Source organism: Phyllostomus hastatus, unplaced genomic scaffold (genome assembly GCF_019186645.2).
Source record: "Phyllostomus hastatus isolate PE091 unplaced genomic scaffold, TTU_PhHast_1.1 phas_contig_1529, whole genome shotgun sequence".
NCBI classification, from domain to species: Eukaryota; Metazoa; Chordata; class Mammalia; order Chiroptera; family Phyllostomidae; genus Phyllostomus; species Phyllostomus hastatus.
Window position 1 is genome coordinate 66,112 of NW_025333626.1, and position 24,250 is coordinate 90,361.

Genomic DNA, 24,250 nt, shown 5'->3' on the forward strand with positions numbered 1-24,250 from the left:
CACTACTCTTTCTACCAGTACTCAGAAACAAAAAAAAGCTGTTCACTTTTGGAGCACATGAAATGAGATGAACCTAGTAAAAGATGGTTTTAAGTATTAAGGGAAAATTGGATAAACTTTGTCCGAAAATTCAAACATCATCCAACAGAAAACCTCTAAGAAAGAAGATAAATTTGTAAGAAAAGTGCCATTTACATGCTTCAACTTGAAATAGTATGATGGATATAAGATAGCTAAAACAGTAATGTCACATTTGTTCCTATTTACGTGAAGTAAATTGACAGGCCCGTGCTACCTTTGCTTTTTCTCTATTGTGCAGAAATGCAAAATGTTTTTGGGCTATTTTAGCCTTTATGTGATTGTTTAAGTAGAGTAACCATGCACCCCCAATTCCAGCTGTGGTCCTAGTGTAATTGTGAATAATGCCTTTGTCACTTTTGAATAAGTTTCAATTTGTATAATAGTTTATACAGACCCACTAGTTTTAAGTCAGTATCATAATTTTTGACAAGGAAATGTGAAGCTCATATATAGCATGCCTAATAAATATAATTTTTTATAAAGAAAAGAAGACTAGAGAGAAGGAGAGGGAAGGAAATGGGAAAGGGAAGAATTGAGAGAAAGAGAAAGATATCTAGACAAACCAAAAAACTTATGTTCCTAAAAGAAGTGCTTTTAAAAACTTTGCTGAGGAATAACTAACAAATTAAATATATACATTGAAAGAGTAGGAAAGGATGACATATATATATATATATATATATATATATGTGTGTGTGTGTGTGTGTGTGTGTGTACACACACACACACACACACAGACACACACACATTGTGGAATGATTGCCAAGGTAAATGTATATCATTAACCCATCCTTTGGCTTACATAGTTAACATTTACTTTTTGTGGTGAGAATGCTTTAGATCTATTTTCTCAATTTTCAAGTATACACGACCACATTATTAACTGAAAGTAAAAGCTGAGGAGTGATATCTCTGAACCAATTTCTGAATTTTTCCCATGGTATCTCCAATGTTTCAGACATTCAGGTATAGCTGGGATATATTAAATAAAATAAGTCTTACTAGTATATTAACCATTTCATCTATATTTGGAAAATATTAGTTTACAGTTCAAGAATATCTGCACTTTCAATTATATAAAATAGTATCTGTCAGCATCTTGTTCATACTCCTTATCAGGTATACTTGGACTTCTTCCATAGTCTTTGGGTTTATTTTAACTAATGGAATCTCTTTTTAAATGTCTTTCAATAGAGTCATCTTTCTGATTTACTGATTGCATTAATTTTCCTTCTCTTTATCATTTATACTAATTATGTACCCTCTTCCTAATTCTGTTGTTCTCTTTTCTTTACCTTTTTTGTGGATGGTCATGCAATTTGTTATATTCAGTAACACATTTAAACTCTATGATCTTACCCTGAGTCCATTTAAGCCATGTTTAATAGGCTCCTGGAAGTTGTCAAAGAAACTATCTCTTAATGCAAATAGTCCAATTAAATGGTTCAGCAATGTAGACTAAAAAGTTCAGAAGACTAATTCAAGGTAATTCCCTTCCCTAGAAATCAAGTGCTTCATTTAAATCCAGAAGTCCCTTTCATTACTAGTGATCAATTTGGAAACACATGAATTGCATTTTTTTTGAAATTTAAAAATTTTTAAAAATATATTTTACTGATTATGCTATTACAGTTGTCCAATCCCCCCTTTATTCCCTTGTACCCTGCACACCCTCTCCAACCCGCATCCCCCCCCACCTTTAGTTCATGTCCATGGGTCGTACATATAAGTTCTTTGGCTTCTACATTTCTTATACAATTCTTAACCTCCCCCTATCTGTTTTCTACCTGCCATTTATGCTACTTATTTTCTGTACCTTTCCCCCTCTCTCCCCCTTCCCACTGCCATTCCCCCACTGATAACCCTCCATGTGATCTCCATTTCTGTGATTCTGTTCCTATTCTAGTTGTTTGTTTAGTTTTTTTTTTTTTAGGTTCAGTTGCTAATAGCTGTGAGTTTGTTGTCTTTTTACTGGTGATAGTTTTGATCTTCTTTTTCTTAGTTAAGTCTCCTTAACATTTCATATAATAAGGGTTTGGTGATGAGGAACTCCTTTAACTTGACCTTATCTGGGAAATACTTTATCTGCCCTTCCATTCTAAATGATAGTTTTGCTGGCTAGTGTCATCTTGGATGTAGGACCTTACCTTTCACTTGGAATACTTCTTTCCAGCCCCTTCTTGCCTGCAAGATTTCTTTTGAGAAATCAGTTGCTAGTCTTACGGGAACTCCTTTGTAGGTAACTGTCTCCTTTTCTCTTGCTGCTTTTAAGATTCTCTCCTTCATTTTAATCTTGGCTAATGTAATTATGATGTTCCTTGGTGTGTTTCCCCTTGGGTTCAACTTTGGGACTATCTGAGTTTCCTGGACTTCCTGAAAGTCTATTTCCTTTGACAGATTGGGGAAGTTTTCCTTCATTATTTGTTCAAATAAGTTTTCAATTTCTTGGTCTTCCTCTTCTCCTTTTGGCACCTGTATGATTTGGATATTGGAACGTTTAGGAATGTCCTGGAGGTTCCTAAACCTCTCCTCGTTTTTTTTTAATTCTTGTTTCTTCATTCTGTTCTGGTTGAACCTTTCTTTCTTTCTGCTGCTCCAAACTGTTGATTTGAGTCCTGGTTTCCTCCCTGTCACTTTTGGTTCCCCGTAGATTTTTCTTTATTTCACATAATGCAACCTTCATTGCTGCCTGGGTCTTTTTTATGATGTTGAATTACCCAGTGAGTTCCTGGAGCATCCTGATAACCAGTGTTTTGAACTGTGTATCTGATAGGTTGGCTATCTCTTCATCATTTAGTTGTATTTTTTCTGGAGCTTTGTGTTGGGGTCCGCCCTGCCTGGTTTCAGGAAGCTGTAACCCCCTGTGGCTAAGGCTGAGTGGGAGACCTCCAGGCTAAGGAGAGAAAGCTTTTCTCCCTGGCGGGAGTGCTGCCTGCTCCTTGCCTGGCCCCACTGCTTGGTCAGTTAGCCAAAGATGGGTAACATTTCTCAGAGGAGGATGAATCTAAGACAGGCACGATCATGTGGAAAGGCCCCCCAAATAAGAGGCTCAGGGGGCTGTGGAAATGACAGGGTGATCGACTCCTGCCCCTCAGCTTTGACAAAGCGTGAGTCCTTGTTCTGGCTGTGAGAAATCCAAATCTCCTGGCTGCCTTTGTCTCCTCTGCCCAACTGAGGCCTGCAGAAATAACAAGGGGCAGTGCTGTCCAGACCAGAGTCAGTGGACCCCCAGAGTAATTAGACCCGAGGCACAGAATATGCAAGATCCTGTGAAACTTGCTTGCTGGAGGATGCTCTTGAATTAGAATATGAAGGCACAAGCAAGAAATGAAACTAGCCTTTTAGGTTCTGTAGCTTTTAGGTGATAAAATCCCAAACTCAGCATGTGAGCCCTTTCAGCTCTTTGAAAGTTACCTACTCATTTGAGCTTCCATGCCAGACTGTAATCAACAAATTGTATCTGTGTTCTTAATAAAAACCTGCTTGGGCGGGAAGGGAAGGCTCTCCCCCCTTGAGAGAGTGGCCATTCCATTCCTATTCCTCCACAGTAGTCCATGTGTACTTTTCTCATATCTCAATCATCTGCAGCACTCACGGTTACCGCAGGCCAGTAACTGCCTCAGCTTTGAACTGTTCTTTCATTTAGGCCATTTTTTTTTTGGTCTCAGCATGCCTGTTACATAGTAAGGGCCGAGTCTTAGGTGTTCACCAGGCCGGGGCAACCCACGTCACTACGTTTTGAAGCTGTATGTGGAGGAGGGGTCTGAGAGGGAATAGTGCCGCTTGCTCCGCTCTCTGCCAGTTTTCAGTCACTTCCCCCACTACCCACAATCAAATTGGGCCTTTCTGGTGCTGATTCCAGGTGGGTGGGTTTGTATATGTTCTAGGACCTTGTGGGTCTCTTCAACAAACTCTCCTTTGAGTCTGGGAACTTCTCCTGCTGCCTCCTCAACCCCCACAGGTGTTTTCAGTCAGAAGCTTTGAGGCTTTATTTCTCTGTGCTGGAACCCTGGGTTGCCTGGTCTGTGTCTTCCCTAGTTGTTTCTCCCAGTTTATCTGCATGTGAATGTGGGACTGCCCTGTCTGTAAGCCATCACCTCACCCAGTCTGCTAGCCGCCGCCTTGCCGCCAGTCCTCTTCACTCAACTGCCCTTCTCTGCCTCTCCTGCTAGTCTGGATGAATGTTTCTTCTTTAACTCCTTGGTTGTTGGACTTCCATACAGTTCAATTTTCTGTCATTTCTGGTTGGTTTTTGTTTTTAAATTTGTTGTTGTCCTTCTTTTGGTTGTACAAGGAGGCATAGTGTGTCTACTTATGCCTCCATCTTGGCTGGAAGTTCATGAATTGCATTCTTAATAAATAACATACCTGCTATTGGCATGTAAATATGCTCTAGATTTGGTAATATCTCTCCCTTGCCTTCCAGCTTGTCTCTGCCCTCATGTCCAGTCTTTAGCTGAGCCAATTCCTGGAGACCAGCCTCCAGGAGAGGCTTTTAAACAATTTTTCAGTTTGAGCAGTAAACATACTTAAGGTGAATATTCAGGAATTATTAAAGTTAGAGCCTTTGAACTTCCAATCTCATTAACTGATATTTCAAGGCAGAAATATGCCACATTTGATGTGATTACAATTAATTATATCACAGTGTCCACATGTTCATCAGGAACACTAACTCATTAAAATTGACACTTATGGCAGTGAGCATGCTTAGCATAGGTGTCTTATTCACACCTACCCTGAGCATCAGTGATTACCTGCACTCTCTCTACTTGATTAGGCAGAGAAACTAAAAATTAGACTATCTCTTGCCACGCTATAATTCAGTCACTTCTGTCTTCATTGGGAAAAGAAATAAAAATACAATTGTTTCTAAGAGCCAGAAGAATTCAGAATTTCAGAATCTAAGAACAGGTATCCATGTCCCATATAGAAAAAGAAACAACAATGGAGTGTTTACTCCTCATTTTGGTAGCTATGAAATCTTAGTTCAGATGTTAAATTTTGATTCAAAAAGGTAATTTATGACAAATAAGCCATAAAAATAGAGTATCTTTGTATTCTATATATTTTTCTAACAATACTAGAGAATCCAAGAATCAGCGGTGAAAATTCATTTATTTGACTTGAATTCGCTATTTATATGAGTAAATATCTTTTTTTGCAGTGGGGAGGGGGAGGGCTATTATGGGTGAGAGAAGGGGAAGGGTTGTCAAGGAACACGTATAAAGGACCTATGGACAAAGAAAACGGGGTGGAGGGATTGAATGTGGGAGGTGGGGGTGGGTGGGTTGGGGAGAGTAATGAGGGGAAAATGGGTCAACTGTAATTGAACAACAATAAAAATGTTGATTTAAAAACAGCTTCTTCAATAAATGGTGTTGGGAGATCTGGAGGGATACAGGCAAAAAAATTAAACTTGATCACCAACTTACCCCATACACAAAAATGAACTCAAGGTGGATAAAAGACTTAAATATAGGTTCTGACACCATAAAAGTCCTACACCTACAGGAGAACACAGGCAGGAAAAATTCATATATCTCATGTAGCAATATTTTCACTGATATGTCCCCTAGAGCAAGGGACATAAAGGAAAGAATAAACAAATGGGATCTCATCAAAATAAAAAGCTTCTGTATGGCTAAATAAAACAGCATTGAAATGGGAAGAAAACCAACTATATGGGAAAACATATTTGCAAATGATACCTCGGACAAGGGTTTGATTTCCAAAATATACAAAGAATTCACACAACTCCACTCCAGGAAGACAACCCAATTAACAAGTGGGCAAAGGATCTGAAGAGACACTTCTCCAAGGAGGACATACAGAGGGTCCAGAGGCACACGAAAAGATGTTCAGTATTGCTAGCCATCAGGGAGATGCAAATTAAAACCACAGTGAGATACTACTTCACACCAGTGAGAATGGCCATCATAACCAAATCAACAAATAAGTGTTGGAGAGGATGTGGAGAAAAGGGAACCCTAGTGCACTGGTGATGGGAATGCAGACTGGTGCAGCCACTGTGGAAAACAGTATGGAATTTCCTCATAAAACTAAAAATGGAACTGCCTTTTTACTTGGCAATTCCACTGCTAGGATTAGACCCTAGGAATCCTGAAACACTAATTCAAAAGTATCTATGTACTCCAATGTTCATAGCAGCACAATTTACAATAGCCAAGTGTTAGAAGCAACCTAAGTGCCCATCAGTAAATGAGTGTGTCAAAAATGTGGTACATTTACACCATGGAATACTATGCAGCATAAAGAAAGAAGGAGCTCCTACCCTTTGCAACAGCATAGGTGGAACTGGAGAGCATTATGCTAAGTAAAATAAGCCAGGCAGTGAAAGATAAATACCATATGATCTCACTTACAAATGAAACCTAATCAACAAAACAAACAAGTAAGCAAAATACAACCAGGGACATTGAAATAAAGAACAAACTAACAGTGACAAGAGGGGAGTGGGGAGAGGGATAATGGGGGACAGAAGGGGAATGGGGCAAGTCAGGGAACATGTATAAAGGACCCAGGGGCATGGACAACATGGTGGGAATTGACTGTGGGAGTGGGGATGGGAGGGTGGGGCAGGGGAGAGAAATGGGGAAAAAGTAGGAAAACAGTAATTAAAAAACAATAAAAATAAATTAACTAATTAAATAAAACAAAAATAAAGTTGGAGAAAAAGAATTAGAAAAAGAGGACCCAAACAAATTAAATCATAAATGAAAAAAGAGAAGTTAACAACCGAAACCAAAGAAATACAAAGGATTATAATAAAATGATATGAACAACTATATGCAAACAAATCAGAGAATCTGGAAGAAATGGATGAATTTCTAGAAACATACAATATTACTGAATCAGGAAGAAACAGAAAATCTGAGCAGACTATTACAGCTAAGAAAATTGATGGTATAATAAAAAAAATTCCAACAAACCAAAGCCTTGGGCTGGATGGCTTCGCAGGTGAATTTTACCAAACATTCAAAGAAGAATTAACACCTATCCTTCTCAAACTATTCCAAAACTACTCAGGAGGAGCAAAAACTCCCAAGCTCATTATATGAGACCAGGATTATACTAATTCCAAAACCAGATAAAGACACTACAAGAAAGAAAAGTAGAAGCCATTATACCTGATGAACACAGATGCAAAGATCCTCAACAAAATAGTAGCAATCCAAACTCAGCAACCCATTAAAAAGACCATACTTCATGATCAAGTGGGATCTATTCTTGAGATGCAAGGTCCCACACCAACTAACGTGATACAGCGTCTACACAAAATGAAGGGTAAAAATTATATGATCATATCAATAGAAACAGCAGAAAAAGCATTTGACAAAATACAGTACTCATTTATGATAAAAACTCTCAGCAAGTGGGAATAAAGGGAACATACTCCAACATAATAAAGGTCACATATGACAAACACAGAGCCATCATCATACTCAATGAGGAAACACTAAAAGTATTTTCCTTAAGCATGTAAAGTAAAGCATAGATAATATAGTCAATAATATCACAATAACTATATATGGGTACTGGAAATATTGAGAGGAACACTATGTAAAGTATATGATTATCGAACCAGTAGATTGTACACCTGAAAACAATATAAAATAAAACTGAAAGGAAAAATTTTTAAAAAAGAATTTCTATAATATCAAGAACAAGACAGGGATGTCCACTTTCAACATTTTTATTCAACATATTACTGGAAGACCTAGCCACAGCAATAAGAATAAGAAATAAAAGCCATTCAAATGGGAAAGAAAAAATTAAAACTGTCAGTAATCTGCAGATGACAAGATACTGTATATAGTGAGTCATATAAAGATTCCACTAGAAAACTACCAGAACTGATAAATAAATTCAGTGTAGTAGCAGGATACAGAATAAATATTCAGAAGTCACTTGCATTTTTATATACCAATAACAAACTATCAGAAAGGGAAAGTAATAAAAACAATTGCACTTGCATTTGCATAAAAAATACCTAGGGATAATTTTAACCAAGGAATTATAAATTCTGTTCTTGGAAAAATCACAATATACTGAAGAAAAAACTTAAAGAAATACAAGTAGATGGAGGAATATATCGTACTCATGGATAGGAAGAATTAACATTGTTAAAATGTCCACACTACCAAAAGCAATCTATAGGTTCAACAAAATTCCTATAAAAAAATCAAAGGTGTATTGTGCAGAACAAGAACAAATAATCCAAAAATTTGTATGGACCCACAGAAGACCCCAAATAATCAAGCACAGCAATCTTGAGAAAGAACAAAGTTGAAGGTATCACACTACCTGATATGAAACTATTACAAGGCTACAGTAATCAAAACAGCATGGTATCGGCATAAAAACAGACATATATATAGATTAATGGGACAGAATAGAAAGCTCAGAAACAAACCCATGCTTATATGGTCAAGTAATATTTGATAAAGGAGGCAAGAACATACAATGGTGTAAAGATAGCCTCTTCAATAAATGGTGTTGGGAAAATTGGACAGGTACATGGACAAAAATGAAAGCTGAACAATTTCTTATACCATATTCACAAGAATAAACACAATATGGTTCAAAGACTTAAGTGCAAGACTAGAAGCCATAAATTTCCTAGGAGGAAACACAGGCAACAAAATCTCTGACATTTCTATTAGCAATTTTTTTCTGATATATTGCCTCAGGCAAGGAGATATATGTATATCAGAAAGTAAAAAGTTTCTGCAGAGCACAGGATACCATCAACAAAATGAAAACGCAACCTATCAAATGGGTGAATATATTTGTTAATGATATATCTCAAAAGGTGTTAATATCGAAAATTTATGAAGAACTCATACAACTCAACAGCAAAAGAAAAAAAGAAGGATCCAATTAAAAATGGTCAGAGGACCTGAAGAAACACTTATCCAAGCAAGCATATAGGTGGCCAACAGACCTATGGAAAGATAGTCAATGTTACTAATCATCTGAGAAATGCAAGTGAAAACCACAATGAGATATCACCTCACACCTGTCTGAATGGCTATCATCAATAAATCCACTAACAGTAAGTGTTGACGAGGATGCGGAGAAAAAGAATCCCTCACGCACTGTTGTTGGGAAAGAGGATTGGTGCGGCTACTACGGAAAACAGCATGGAGGGTTCTGAAATAATTAAAAATGGAACTTCCTTAGTACATAACTGAAGAAATCCAAAACAGTAATTCGAAAGACTATATGCACCCCTATTTACAATGGCCAAGATATGGAGGCAACCCAAATGTCTATCAGTAGACAAGTGTATAAAAAAGCAGTGGTACATGTATACAATGGAATGTTTTTTGGCCATAGAAAAGAATAAAATATTAGCATTTGCGATGGCATGGATGAACCCAGAGGGTATTATGCTAAGTGAAATAAGCCAGTCAGAGAAAGACAAATATCATATGATTTTACTTATATGTGGAATATAAAGAACAATGTAAATGAACAAACAAAACAGAAATAGACTCATTGTTACAGAGAACAGACTGATCGTACCCAGATGGGAGGAGGGTTGGGGGACTAGGTGAAAATAGTGAAGGGGATTGAGAAGTGCAGATTGGTAGTTACAAGATAGTCATGGCATTATAAAGTAAAGCATAGGGAATATATCCAATAATATTGTAATAACTATGTGTGGTGCTAGTTTGGTACTGAAACTGTTCAGGGGATCCTTTTTAAAGTACATGATCGTCCAACCTCTATGCTGTACACCTGAAATCAATATTAAATAGTACTGAATGTAAACTGTAATTGAAAAATGAATTGAAAAAATTTTTAAAAATTAAAATTAAAAAGCCCATACTTTTCTGAAGGAGTAACTGTGTGCCTTTGTGAAACAATGATAAATTTTAAGTAGTGACACCAGTCCTCTACTGCAGCAACCCCAAACTTACTATGTTAAATTATCTAGTTATATTCAGGTGCAAAGGCCCTGTATGTAATGTTCCATAAGTGAGTCTCATTCAGTAGAAAATAGCAAAGATAACAGTAAATTATTAGTGATAAACAGCAAAATTTCTGTCTTATACCTGAGAGTAAAGTACACTTGAGAGTACAGCTGATGGAAAGAAATTAACGGACTTTGCCGTCAGTCATGTCATGGAAACCTCTTTACAGCAAATAACTAAAATAATCTGTAGCCTGGATTATGTAAATAATTCACTACCAATGTTTTTGAAAATAATATATAGCTAAAAGCAATAATTTCTGTTTCCTAATAATTGGAAGATACTTTTCCTTTTCATAACCTTGAAAGTATTTAAACATTTTAAAATACTTAAGGTTACTTAAAAGTCATACACCTACTACCTATATGCCAGTATTCTGAATAATTCAGCTTTTACCAAACCTACCATATTAAAATATCAGTCAAAGACAACAGTGGCCATCATTCACTGAGCTCCTTTGTGAAGCTCTATTGTGCTCCACTGAACTGCATCTATTCCTGAGTCAGTAGTCAGCTACCTTGCAGTTCAGACACACTTGAGTATTTAGCATTTAAAAATAATTCCTCACCTGAGGATATGTTTTTATTGATTTTTTAGAAAGAGGAAGTGGGGGGAGAGAGATAGGTAGATAGTAAGAGAGAAACAGTGATCAGTTGACTCCTGTATGTGCCCTGACAACAGGGAAAATGAAAACATCAATGAGATACAACTACACACACATCAGAAGGACAAAATCCTGACCACTAACATTACCAAGTGCTGATGCAAATGTGGAACAAAAGGAACTGTCATTCATGGATAGTGGGAATGCACAATGATGCAACCACTTTGGAAGACAGTTTGGCAGTTTCTTTTTTTTCTTTTAAAACATTTTGATTTGTTTATTTTTCATTATTTTTTGCAGTTTTTAAAAGGAAGATTTATTTGACAAGTTTCACTTAGTGTAATACAGCTAAAAGGAACTCACAATGCAATGAAAGACATAAATCAAGGCCTTGAAATTTCATACAAACACCAACACCAAAATCCTAAAGTATTGATATTGCGCTCAAATTTTCCCCATTAACTTAAAAAAAGCTTAACCTTATGTGCCTTAGAAGTTATTAAATGAAAACTAGAATTAACAAACATGCCAAATGTTTCACTTTTAAGTATAGATATAGCTCCTACGTTGAGCTTTCCAAAAAAAAAGCATGCTTTTCAACATGCTTCCAAACACTGTTCAAGGTAATGTGGTACAAGAGCAACATTGAACATAATTCAACTGCTTTAACCTAAATATACTTACTGCTTAAGTACATCCTACAATAGAATTAACTTGAGAAAAGCTAAAAATTGTTTAACAGGTATAGTTTACTCAACTTAGTTGTTACATCCTAGATGATATTTGTGTTAAAAATACGTAAGTCTTTAGAACCATCCTGATTTCCATTTAAAGCATAAATAACAGTCTCGTATTGCAAAACTGTTAAGCTTGAGTTTCATTTTTTTTCATTAAAGTAATATTGACCAATAGTCAGTGACAAGGATCAATTACACTCCCCATCCACCACTCATACTGGACATGCTAGACATCCCTCCCGTTCTGTTCACTCAAAAATATGGAATGCTTCATGAATTTGGGTGTCATCCTTGCATAGGGGAGATGCTAATCTTCTCTGTATCATTCCAATTTTAGTATATGTACTGCTGAAGCAAGCACTATTTTTTACTAAATTTTTAAATTGTTGTTCAAGTAAAGTTGTCTCCATTTTCTCCCCACCACTTTTCCCCACCCCACCCACCCCCATCTCCACCCCTCAATCCTTCCCCCCTTTGGCAGTGTCCATGGGTCCTTTGTACATGTTCCTTGAAGACCCTTCCCCTTCTTGCCCCCATTATTTCCCTCCTCATTCCCCTCTGTTCACTGTCAATTTGTTCTTTATTTCAATGTCCCTGGTTGTATTTTGCTCACTTATTTGTTTTGTTGATTAGGTTCCACTTATAGGTGAGATCATATGGAACATGTCTTTCACTGCCTGGCTTATTTTACTTAACATAATGCTCTCCAGATACATCCATGCTGTCATGAAGGGTAGGAGATCCTTCTTTCTTTCTGCTGCTTAGTATTTCATGGTGTAAATGTACCACATTTTTGACACACTCATTTACTGATGGGCACTTGGGTTACTTTTAACACTTGGCTATTGTAAATTGTGCTGCTATGAACATCGGGGTGCATAGGTTCTTTTGAATTGGTGTTTCAGGGTTCTTAGGGTCTAATCCCAGCAGTGGAATTGCCGGGTCAAAAGGCCATTGCAGTTTTAGTTTTTTAAGGAAATTCCATACTGTTTTTCACAGTGGCTGCACTAGTCTGCATACCCACCAACAATGCACTAGGGTTTCCTTTTCTCCACAACCTCACCAGCACTTGTTGTTTGTTGATTTGTTTATGAGGGCCATTCTGACCAGTGTGAAGTGGTATCTCACTGTGGTTTTAATTTGCATCTCTCTGATGGCTAGTGATGCTAGTTTGGCAGTTTCTTACAAAACAAAACCTACTCTTACCATAAAATCTAAAATTGTTCTCCTTGGATATTTACCCAAAGGGGTTGAAAATGTATGTCCACACAAAAGCCTGGACACAGATATTTATAATAGCTTTATTCATATTTATCAAAACTTGGAAGCAATCAAATATCATTTAGTAGGTAAATAGACAAAAACCACTTTCTTAATCCAGACAATGTAATATTATTCTGTGCTAATAAGAAGTGAGCTATCAAGCCATGAAAAACGTGGATACAACTTAATAGAATCTTACTAAGTGAAACAAGCCAATCTGAAAAACTTATATGCTGTGTGATATATATATATATATGGAAATATTTTGGCAAATGTTGGCAAAGGCAATACTATGCAGAAATAAAAAGATCAGTGATTGGCAGAGGTTAGAAATGAGAGAGGGACGAATAGGCATAAAGTGGAGGATTTTTAGGGCAATGAAACTACTCTGAATGATACTATAATGATGGATAGATGTCATTATACATTTGCCAAAACCTATAGAATGTACAACACCAAACATCAACAATAATGTGCCAATGTATAAATACTGAGTATAACTAATGTACCACTGTAGTGTGGGATATTAATAATGGGTGAGTCTATGCATGTGTAGAAGCAGGGATATATAGAAAATCTCTATACTTTCTACTCAATTTTCAAATGAAGCTAAAGCTGCTATAAAATACAAACCAATTTTGTAAAAAGGCATATGCTGAAGAATTTTATCTTTATTGTGTATTTGATTGTTCAAAGAATTTTGACAGGATTCTGTTTTTAGAAAATTCCTAATGGAAGCACTCTAAGGAACAGACAAGATTGGTGGAGGTAGGTCTCCTCTTCCATGTAACAAATAGCATGAACTGTTGCATTTGTCATTGCTAAAATACTTCTCTGGAGAATTCTTTAAATATTTCATGAAAAGCCTCTATGCCCTTTCTGGGACACTGGGATGTATCCTGTTTGACTCTTTTAGCAAAATTACTCATGCTGGTATTTTTAATATGTTAGATAAAAATAAATTTACTAAATAGGGAACTTATATGCAGGATCCATGAAAAAGCTAGTCCTGGGCACAAATAAATATTGTCAATTATGACAATCAAATGCCAAGGTGAGTATGAAAAAATAAGGTGCAAATTAAAAAAATTTTCTTGTTATATTTTGTCCTATAATTCACTGTGATCCAGTATTGTCAACATTGTCTGTTATTGAGTCTTTTAGCCAAGATATTCAGTGTTCAGATGAACTGAAATGAAAAAGTTCCTCCCATTCTGAAACCACTTTGCTATAGCAATCTTACATTTGTCATGACAACTTTTATACCCCTTTCCTGAAAATGTATTAGGGAGTACTTAGTGTTAGACTATTCCACTAGGGCTAAATTTGAGTGATGGCACCATGTGATATGGCTGTGGTCTCACTGGAGGATTTATTTTGGAACACAGAGGAATGCAACTTTACCAGAGCCTATGGGAACAGAGAATTGACTTTCTAACAGTGAAGAAACTGTTGTGGAACGTGCAGCTTAGATGGATTATAGAGACTATAGAGCACACTCCTCCTGCTCATGTGGAGGTGTATTTGGCAACTGATCATCAAACAGAAATGTACATCACCCCACTTTGACTATGATTATATTAATAGTTGACATTAGCCTGTAAGTGTGAGATTATTGTGCAAGGGAAAATATATATCGTAAAGTGGTAGCAGTGTTGCAGGAAACAGTTTAAAATATACAGCAGTGATAGATGAAAGGCAATATGTTTTCTATATTTCAAGGCAATTATAAAATGTGAGGTACATAAAACAATGTTGTGCAAGAAAAGACAATAGTTAGTGAGATATATGAGAGTAGTTACTGAAGATGAGCTGAAGTATCCAATTTTAACTATAATTGAGATGAGTAAAAAACAGCAGAACCCAGTAACTTAGCCTGGGGTATGTTTACCAGTTTGCACAATGTAAATGTCAAGGTCAAATTCCTGAAAGATAAAACGATGTCCAAATGAGCCAATGTTCTTATTGTGCAAACAGATGAAGAACCAGAATTCAGGAGGCCTTGACCAGTCTTCCTATCAACCAGTCCTCACATTCAGGTTATCAGTGGATCTGTTTTTGCATTACCATGCGCCCCTAGGGAGACAGAAGGACACTGGTGGTGACATCCTGTCATGAACCCAAAATTGACAGCAGGTGCCCAAAAGGCCAGGTAGGAGAGAATTCCCTAAGGAATGGATGGGGAAGAAGCAGAAAGGAGAACAGGGAGGGAATGATGACTTTGCAAATGATTGAAACAACTAAGAACAGTGGAAATGTACCTTGTCTTTCCATACATGGAGTCCATCAACCATGCCTGCAAACACCAACTGCTGCCCTCTGAAGAGAGCGACAATACCTCAGGGCATGTCTATTTGAATGGGTACATGTGGCATTTCAGTGTGAGTTATGACTCTTGGGTATGTGTGTTCACCTTCTGCAGTAGAGTGAGAAACATCTGAGGGTGTGGAGTTCCTGGTGAGAATCTGACAGAATGGGACTAGTATCTTTCTCAGAGAACAGAGCAATGACCCCTCACCCTACACTGTTGCTCCACCCTCTCCCTGGGCTTTTATTAAAGGAGACACACACATGAGAATGTGGAATGTCATTCATTGGGCCAGTTGTCAGCCTTCTGGTTGAGTTGGCTCGAGGTGTAGGCTTGGGTTCAAGGATGAAGCAAGATCTCTTTGACTCTAATTCTGCCTCTTACCACTAGCTGACTCCCAATGTGCAAGGATGGCAGAGCCCAAAATCTTCAGTGAAAAGAAAGGAAGACAGAGTAATGTGGCAGTACCCAGCTTTCACAAGTAGGCAATGGCTCAGCTTACTACTTATTATAGTAAGACAGAAAAATTTATGGACATGTCCTACATGCATGGGTGTTACCTTTCAGTGCACAGTGGTACTGCTCACTGTGCTCTGGAATCTGGCCTATTGCACCAGTCTTCCTTCTAAGGGAGGAGGGAGGAGAGGGCTTGGGAGAAGGAAGTTTTCTGTGGCGTGAAGATTAGTGGAAAGAGAAGCCTGACCCCACTTCTGGTGACACAGAACTATGGGTACAAGCTGATTTGATCATAGAAAAAGTAAGTCATGTGTAAAAATTGATTTTGCTATTAAAATCTCAAATGTACCAATTCTGGAAACTCTTAAAATGTGGGCCTTTTGAGGAAAACAAATTTGAATTAACAAAAGTGAATTTCCATTAGAAAATAATGAAGCAGTAAAATTTAAAATATAAATGCTGAAAATTTAAAAACTTTTAATCACAGCTTTGTGCAGTGGCAGTATGGTAGCCAATGAGGTTTATCTGAGGCAAAATTATTGCTAAAAACTTTTAATCGCAGTATAAATTGATCCCATGGTTTGGTTTACAAGATATATCTATATTTACAAAATGTAAAGGGGTGAGGTTATATAGATTTAAAAGCAAAGGATAGCTAATTCAAACATTTATTAAAATATGTTAATTGTTAACAATACAAAGCCTTATTGCCAGGTCTGAGTGTTCATGGGAAGGGCACTAAGGCTGGCCTCCACATGCTTGAGCCCAGGGGCAGGTCAACAAATGTCCCGAGGTGCTCTGAAATCTACCTTCACCTGCATCCACCTGTGTCCACCTGCTGGCTGCCTGTTAGGCTCAAGCCCTGAAAGAACCTCTGTTGATACTTGAGTTGCATGAGGTGGGTTCTCAGTGAAACACCAGGTAGGGAGGGGCCAGTGGTATTCACCAGACTAATACAGATTCAAACTTGTTGCCAGTCCTGGGTCTGAGGCAACTCAGCGAAAGTCCCGGAATGCACTAGGACCAGCTGCCCCTTCTGGGTTCTCTCAGACTTTTGTAATGGGATAGAATCTCAAGGAGTCATTACTGTGAGACCAGCAGAGTTTATCAGGCCCAAACAGGACAAGATTTGGCCCTGTGAAGAGGGCTCTGCACTGGCCAGATGTGAAAGGAAAAAATGGCCTCTTCTCGAGTGAAACAACTCAGTTTGTTCCAGAGATGGCTGGACCTTAAGAACAACCCGAGCTACACAGGGCAGGGCCTCTGGGAGTCTAGAGAGTGGGAGGAGTGGATCTCCTGTGAAGGGTACGTGCCTGTTAGGCTCATTGAAGATGCAGTGAATGATCACAGCCCTAAAGCCACACAACTCAGTCACTGACACCCCCTAAGTCTGCCTGGATCTCTATACACCACACCAGACAACCAACTCCTCAGTAGGGCCTGAGATCCACAGCGAGGGGTGGCAGGTAGTTGGGAGGGTAGGGTGATAGTGAGTTGTGAGGATGGGACTATGACATTCCCCCAGGCTGATGCCTTAAGGAGGGGAGTGATATACCAAATAAAGAGGGCATCTGTGGTGTGGAGAGGAACCTAGCACAAGTACCCCAGCAGCCATTCCTCTACATCTCTCTTTGGTGCCACAAATCCCAGTCTCTATTCACCTGACTTCAGTTGCCCCCACTCTTTCTATGCAGAACCCATGGGGAATGGCTGGACCTTCAAGAGGTATAGTCTGGGTCTCTAGAAAATTGCTTCAAGTATAAGAAAGACAATCCAAAGAGAAGACAAAATATTTGTAACTTATATATCTGGCACAGGACTTTTATCTACAACACGTAAAAAATACTTACAACTGAGTAACAAAAAGATGCATATCCAAATAAAAATGGGCAAAGAATTTTAATAGACATTTCTCAAAAGATGATATACAGATGGCCAATAGGCACAAGAAAAGATGTTCAAGATCATTAGCCATTAGGAAAATGCAAATCAAACCACATTGAGATACCATATCACACCCACTAACTAAGATGTCTAAAACGTGAAAAGATGGATGATAGTACATGTTGGCAAGGATGTGAAGAAATGGGAATCTTATCACATCTCTGATGGAATTGTAAGATGCTACGGTAACTGTGGGAAAGAGTTTGGAAGTTCCTCAAAGAGCTGAACATAGAGTTACTTTATCACTCAAGAATTCCACTCCTAGATATCTACTGAAGCGAACCAAAAACATATGTCAAGGGAAAACGTGTACAAGAGTGTTCATAATGCCTTATTCACAATAGCCCAAAAGTGGAAGCAATCCAAATGTCTGCGAACTGATGAACAGAGAGACAGAATGTGATATATCCAAAAAAATACAATATTATTTGACATTTAAAGGAATGAAGTATCGATACATGCTACAACGTCGATTCATCTAGCAAGCATCACGATCAGTGACACAAGCCAGTCAAAACAGGCCACCTATTGTATAATCCCATTTATATGAAATATTCACCACATGCAATAAATTAGAGGTTCCCAGGAGCTGGAGGAAGGACAGGGCTAGGAAGTACTTTAATACACACTGGGTTTCTTTTGAAAGACGAACTGTTCTTAAATTACACTGAGGCGATAGTTGCAAAGCTCTGTGAATATACCAACATCCACGGCACTGTGCACTTTAAGGGTGACTTTTACGGTGTTTGAATTGTATCTCAAAGAAGTTTTAAATAAAGAGAAAAGAATTTCTGAAAACATCCAAAATGTTCCTAATACATTGCTAGGTTTACATACATATATGCACGCATATATGCCAGTATAAAAATGACAGAGTTGTCTTTAAATTATTTACAAAACAAATAAATGTAAAGGTTTCTAGTAGGAAATAATATGGGGCAGAAACCTCAAAAGCAACCTCTCCACCAGATGAACAATGTTGTACACCAAAATGTCAAAACTAGGTTATTCCTCAGGCTTGCCCTTCGTAATTGGTTCTAAATCTGACTCACACAGATCTGCTTGCTTTCCGATCCTGTTCTCCATCTCTCTTATTGACAATGTGTGTGTGCAACCTGACATGCTTCAGTAAGATTTTGTTTGTTGTTTGAGCGATCTTCAGTACTTTTCTGTTGTCCGAAACCAAACATACTGATTCCTCAGAGGTTGGCCGATGTAACTGTTCATTATAACCATAAAGAGAAAAGATATTTTATTTTATTTTATTTTATTTTTATTTTTGTTTTGTTTTGTTTTGTTTTTTGGATCACTTTATTGAGGATTGGTTAACATACAAACAGTTGTACATATTTACTCTGTACAAGCTGATCTAAAACTTTTCTTAGAAAATACACAAAAGAAGGAAAAGAAAGGCCAAAGCCATAACCTAGAACATGTTAACCTGTAGAGGACTTCAGAGGAAGAGGAGTCAAAAGAGAAAAAAATGAGTCGCAGAATAAAATACACACAGGATAGAAGAAAAACTGGAAGAGGGTGGTTTTATGAAACCCAGAAGATTGCAAGAAAAAGGAAGTAGACCGAATGTTCAATGCCACTAAAAAGTTAAACAGTAGCTGGGGCATGATGTTTTGATTTGACATCATGCAGGTTATAGGAGAGCAAGAAAAAAAGCATTTTAGAGGACAGGAGGGGATGCAAGACCTGCTGGAGGGGAAGGTAAAAAAGTGGGGACAACTCATTTCGACAAGTTATCGTGAAAGTTTTGCTGTGAAGGGCAGCCGGCATACGGAACAATAATTGGTAGGGAGGTGTCATCAAGGGAAGGTATTCGTTTAAAATGGAGGATAGTGGAGCATGATTGTATGCTGATGGGAATCAGCACCAGAGCAAGAGGATATGAAGACCAAGAGAAAGAATGGCCATTGGCAAGGGTTCAATTTTTAAAGGGGGAGAATGAAGATTAGATCGACTGGATGTGCTGGTTTTATTAAGATGATGACCCACCTGCCGCTCGCGTCATACTCTTACTAAAGACATGCCGATGCCTACAGCTTGTGGATGGCCAAGTTGAGAATGAGGGATTAGCAAAGAGTAATGGCCAGAGGATGAGGGAATGAGGTCCGAAGTCCATGCGATCCAGAACGTGCACTGGAGCTCAATTTAGCCTGACCAATTTAAAATTGAGAAATCTGTTGGTCAGAGGTTATTGCGTCTGTGTGTCTTTGTATGTTCCACGAGGGGGTGGAGGGGTGTATAGATGCACTGTCAGGAAAAAAAGAAATGCGCACAATGAGGCAGATTCACGGAGGGGACTTTCTCCTTTCCAGGGTTGGGGAAGGAAAGCAAAGTCCTCAAGACAGAGAAGATAAGCTATGAACAGGGATCGACCCAGAATGGGATCTCCCCAAAGGCCTTAACTTTCGGGGGTAAACAGAAGATGGGTGACTTTCCCTGCTCTCTGGAACATTGCTGTTTAGCCACCATTTCCCGGTCATTTTGTTCCATATCATAATTCCTTCCAGTTACCTTTTGCCTGTTCTTAAAATCTGCTGCTCCCATAAAGTCCAAGAGTGGTGTTGGAGAAGATTTAAAAGAGCAGGGCATTGAGGAAAGCATTGCCTTCCTTGCATTACTGTTCCTTTTGGTCTTACTCTGGGGGACTCTGCTCCTGCACATTCATTTAGACAGAGACCAGCATCCAAGCAGGTCTCGGATCTCCCGAGAGATGTGTGAGACACAGAGTGCCTGGCGGGTGGATACTGGCAATGGATCAGAGGCCAAATGCCTTTCTAAAACCAGACTGGGTGTCTGAAAAGGACGCCGAGGTCAGGAGAATGTGCAATCTTTAGGTTCTGGCCAGTGTGGGTTTTTCAGCTGAAGGAGAGATGATACTGCTTAGATTTGGGGGGGCTGAGAAGTTCCAGTATATGGGAAATGGCAGGCAGATGGGACCCAGGAAGCAAGTGAAGCTGGACAAATGGACTTCCAGAGACAATTTACAATACTGGGATGAGAAGGGAACAGTAGATGCGGACATACCCCCAACTTTTGAGCTGCTTGTACTCACAAAATGGTGCTCAGGGAGGTGTCTCACGTCCTGCTTGTCATCTTGCCTATGTGGCCTCAGAAACGGGAGAAAGTGCAAAGTAGGAAGTTTGCGACTTAGCACATGGGGTATGGAACTGATGTCTTCTTAGTTCTGCAGTTTGTTTGATTGTTTGTTTTAATCAGGAGACTGGCAGAAACCTCCCTCCTGTGAGTCTCCCCAAGGCCTTTGTAAAACAGGGGTGGGACAGGAGGTGGAAGCCCTATTAACTGTTCTCATGGTCTGGGTAGAGGTCTCCCAGGCTGAAGAGCAGAGGAGGGAGTTTTCCGCAGTAGGGAGCCCCCTACTGCAGATCACGGAACTTTTCTGGGAGCAGCGCATCTGAAATCTGGTTGGAACTGAGGTTTGTGTCAGAAAACTGGAAGCCCCCAGAATGTGATAGAGGCTACAGGGTGGGAACAGGGGAAATGGGTTGGATAGCAGTACATGGAGTCCATGGGCATGGTTTGAAGGTAAACCAAAGTGTTGGTAAGGAGGTGGCTAGGGCACAAGCAGCCTAGGTCTCCTGACCACGTATGTGTATTGTGAAGGCATAGAAATTCTAGCTTTGTGCTGGGCTGCTCTATGATTTCTGCCCTCCTCCGCCAGGCAGTGGGCGCAGGGCAAGGTGGAAGTCAGCATGTGCTTTCTAATTCCCTGCATAGGGGCTTGGGTACCTCAGAGGAAGACAGAGCACACACATTTCTTTACCTTTCTGTGCGTCTCATGCATAATTACTAGACATGACAGGAAATAGATACTGTAGGTTACCATGGGAACTGCAGCTAAGTGATGCATTAGAGTGTGGGAGAAAAGCAGAGGTGGTTCTGATAGAGAGGCCCTTGGGAGAACAGGTTTGAGCAAAACACTCCCATTGAAAGAATTCACAATGTCCACAGGTACGGCGGTACTTGTGATTATTATTACACGCAAATCATACACGTACACACACGCGTGCTTCATTCTCTGCATCATGCTGGTCGCCACATAGGATGCTTGCGGAGTCAGGCTGTGCTATGACCGCGTCAACGTATGTCATCACCCTCACATCTTTCCACTCTCCTTCCTCCCTCCCTCACCCCTACCTGCATTGTCTTTCAGTTTCTCCACCCTCTGTTTTTCCTCCTCGTCACGTCTTCTCTCCCTGCTTAGATTTCATCATGGCCCTTCCTTGTTCTGCCCTCTTTTCCTTCCTCTTTCTCTTTATACTTTGTTCTTCCTCTCATCCTCCCTCCCCAGCCCCTATCCACCTTCTTAATGGAGTGGCTAAGAATTAATTCATTCGATTACAATAGGCCTAATACAAGCCATGAATATGGAACCTTCAGCCTCGTGCGTCAGTGCAATCACAAAATTAATTTCAGACATCACTGTTTCATTGCAAATCATGATAAGTGATGTGAAATTAAGTGACAAGGAGCCGTGGGTGTGAACAATAAGGGAACTAATTTCCATGCTGAGCTCAGTGAAGGAAATGTCATCGGGATTTGCTTTTCTGCCATCCAGCATCCTCTTACTGCCAGGTAACTGCCTTCCCTTTTACACCGGGGATAACTCCCGTCTTCCATTGTTTGCAGCAAGATGCGACTCTCACCTATGGTGTCCTGCCCTCCACTAACCAAGGCGTGACCATGGAGTCCGACCGAATGCCCACGCCTTGCGATATGAGGGGACAAACAGACCTCAACATGGTGAGGAGCTGTTTCATCTTGTCAGTGGACTTTGTTCCTGCTACCAAGTTCCCCAGGGACAACTTTTTCATGGCCTTTATCCATTCTCTTCCTCATTCTTTCCTCTTCCCTGTCTTTCTGCTCCCTGGCTCCTGGCTAGATTCTTTCTTTTAGAGGCCTAACCCTACAGAGGTAAAAAGGATGGTTGAGGAGACAATACTAATAAAGTACTAGAAGATGGAAGGCAGACGGATGAGTGATATCTCACTGGGCTGTTCCAAGAGTGCTTAATTCCAACCCAGCAGTGAGGGACGCCCCAGAGCAAACATCTCTAACCAGACCTTCAAACTGCTAGTGCGAGTGGCACACACCCCTGCACGTTATGGGGGAATTGTACGATTGCTCCAGAGCAGAGTTAAAAAACATTTCGATACCCAGGACCCCCTCTCACCTCCCAGTGGCCGGGCAAATTACTTTCCCCAAACCCTTTGGGGTTTGAGGAGACACTCTCTGGAGGGGAATGAGCCAGCACATTTACAGACGCTGGAACCTCAGGCATCCAAACCCAGTATAGGAATTTAAGTGAAGAATCTACCTAAAGTTCAATCCCTAGCCCAATTTGGTGTATGAACTGCTGGAATCTTGCATGTTCCCATGGATGTGGAGGATTCTAACCTGGGTAATTGAACCATTATAAGAGGAGAGATTACTGATTTTGGTAGGCAAAGGACTCCCAAGTTTTTGATATTACTCAGTTCAAAATAATTTCTAATTTCAATGTGATTTTTTTTTCTTAGAGCCATGGGTTATATAGGAGTGAGTCTGCATTGACAACATATCGGGGATTTTCTAATGATCTCTGTTATTAAGTGATAGCTTAATATACAAATCACTGAAGAATCTATTTTTTTTTTCATTTTATTTTTCAACTGCAGTTGACCTTCAATATTATTTTGTGTTAGTTTCAGGCATAAAGCATAGTGGTTAGACAACCATGTACTTTACAAAATGTTTCCCCGATGTTTCCAGTACCCACTTGTCACCATACATAGATATCACAATATTATTGACTACATTCCCCTTCCCCTTTCCACCCATCCCCTCACCCCCTCCCTTCTGGTAACCATCTCTTTGGTCTCTGTTTCTATGAGTCTGTTTAGGTTGTGTTTGTTCTTTAGATTCTGTGTAAAAATGAAACCATATGGTATTGGTCTTTCTCTGACTGACTTGTCTCATGTAGCATAACACCCTGTGGATCCATGCATGGTGTCGCAAATGGCCAGATTTCATTCCTCTTTATTGATGAGTAGCATTCCATTGCATGTGTGAATACCGTTTAATTTAGGTATTTCACCTACAAATAATAACATTCCACTTCAGGTACAAGGTAAAGAACTTAATGGCATGCCTTTATCTCCCCATTCCCACCCATTGGATTTTGTTTCCATACGTTTTGTGTAGTCAGGTTATATGCCCCACAACGCATTGTTACTGGTTTTGAAAACATTCAGTTAACTTTTAAAGATGGTCATTTTTAAGAGACATGTTTTCGACATTTTTCTTACCATTTCTATTCCTATTCATTTCTTTCTGCTGATCTGGGCTTATATTTGGTATGGATTTCCTTCATCCTAAAGACATGCATTCACTATTTTTCTATAGTTCAGGCTTAAGGTGTACAATTCTAATAGTGTTTTGTGGTTGTTTTACTGGAAAAGAAACTATTTCACCATTATTTGTTTAACTTTATATTTACATTAATACCCAGCCACGTAGACTTCTTTTGGACCCCCAGTTCCAGGAAATTTAACACATGTACAGAATCCTGGAATGACCAGCATAATCGGTATTCAGAACATCTCCATATTCCCATGAAGTCCCTGAGCAGTGCTATCCCTTTGTAGTCACAGTCTCTCCACACCTCACCATGGTACCACTGATCTGTTCTCAGTCTGGATTGCTCTGTCCTCACCAGAAAGTCATATAAATGGAGCCATTGCCAACATAACCTTCTGAGACTGGCTTCTATCACTAAGCATAACGATTGCGAGCATCATCCCAGTTGTTGATCGTATCAATCTTCCATTTCTCTGTACTA

At 39.2% G+C, this 24,250-nt stretch overlaps 1 non-coding gene and 1 pseudogene across 1 annotated transcript; one reads left to right on the plus strand and one right to left on the minus strand.

The window, feature by feature from the left end:
* Nucleotides 1–11,680: 11,680 nt before the first annotated feature.
* Nucleotides 11,681–11,787, minus strand: LOC123813602. Its single transcript, XR_006784785.1, has one exon. It is a non-coding gene; the product is annotated as a U6 spliceosomal RNA (small nuclear RNA).
* Nucleotides 11,788–15,938: 4,151 nt separating this feature from the next.
* Nucleotides 15,939–16,070, plus strand: LOC123813601 (annotated as a pseudogene).
* Nucleotides 16,071–24,250: the final 8,180 nt, after the last annotated feature.